The sequence below is a fragment of the Tupaia chinensis genome, unplaced genomic scaffold (genome assembly GCF_000334495.1).
Source record: "Tupaia chinensis unplaced genomic scaffold, TupChi_1.0 Scaffold000201_1, whole genome shotgun sequence".
NCBI lineage: Eukaryota > Metazoa > Chordata > Mammalia > Scandentia > Tupaiidae > Tupaia > Tupaia belangeri.
Window position 1 is genome coordinate 989781 of NW_006159676.1, and position 1267 is coordinate 991047.

Sequence of the window (1267 nt, forward strand, 5' to 3'; positions counted from 1 at the left end):
ACCCGGTGGCTTAAAACTCACGCCGGGTGCATGTGCATGCGTGCCCGAGATCCCGAGAGGAGAATAGAGGAGGAGGGATTGCGGCGTGGCCATCCCCCCTGGGGGGTGATTTCTCACTTTCTGTCTCTCTGTCTCCCTGTCTTTGTTTTTCTGGCGAGTGCACGCGCCCTATAGCAAAAACCTTTCCAAAAAAAAAGAATTTTTTATTTCACTTTATTTATTTTATTTGACCCAAGAGGGACAGAGTGAGGGAGAGTGAGCAAGAGAGAGAAAGTGAGAAAGCAAGCTGCCCGATTTGGGACTCGAACCACAGTCGGCCACATGGGAGTTCAGCGCCCTTAACCACCACGCCACCGAGCAGCCTCACTAATTCATTTTCACCCTCACTTATTTATTTATTTTTAAAGAATTATTTTATTTAACTTTTATTTCTTTATTTTAATTTGACCAGAAGGGACAGAGTTTGCAAGAGAGAAAGGGAGAAAGCAAGTTGCCAGGTCCAGGACTTGAACCATGGTTGGTCATGTGGGAGTCCAGCACCTTAACCACCATGCCACCTGCTGGCTTTACACTCATTTATTTATTGATTCAATTGGGAGCACAGGAACTGGGAAGCCAAGAGTGAAAGCCTGATGGGTCAAGGAAAGCTTCCCGAAGGAGGGAACATTTGGGGTGGGTTTTGAAGTATCAATAGGAGTTTTCCAGGTTGAAAAATAGGGTCAGGGAGAAAAAAGGGGAGGAGCCTTGAAGCAGAGTGAGGAATTCAAGGGGGGGCCCTTGTTTATTTTCATGGCTATTTATTCACTGATTCTCCTTCATGTCTGGGGCCCCAGTTAGAACAGAGAAAGTTCAATGCAGACACACGGAACTTAGGCACCAAAAATATTCTCATGGGAGGGGACATTGGACCTGGGTTTTGAAGTACCCCTAGGAGTTTTCCATGTTGATAAGTAGAAATAAGAAAAAAAGAGGGAGAGGGGCCAGCAGGTGGCATGGTGGTTAAGGGCGCTAGATTCCCACATGGCCGACTGTGGTTCGAATCCTGAACCTAGCAGCTTATTTTCTCACTTTCCCTCTCTTTCTCTCTCTCTCAGTCTGTCCCTCTTTGGTCAAATTAAAATAAATAAATAAAGGTAAATAAAATGAAAATGGTTCTTTAAAAAGAAAAAAGCAGGAGAAGGAACGGGAGAAGGAGAAGCACCTTTGGGGTGGGCATTTATTCATTGATTCTTTTTTTTTTTTTTTGGAGAGGTTTTGAGTTTTTTAA

At 44.4% G+C, this 1267-nt stretch overlaps 1 protein-coding gene across 1 annotated transcript in view; it reads left to right on the forward strand.

Annotated features, from left to right (window-relative positions):
* The window catches only part of MEF2B (myocyte enhancer factor 2B), a 35437-nt gene that overhangs the window by 28816 nt on the left and 5354 nt on the right, over positions 1-1267 (forward strand). The window lies entirely within an intron of this gene.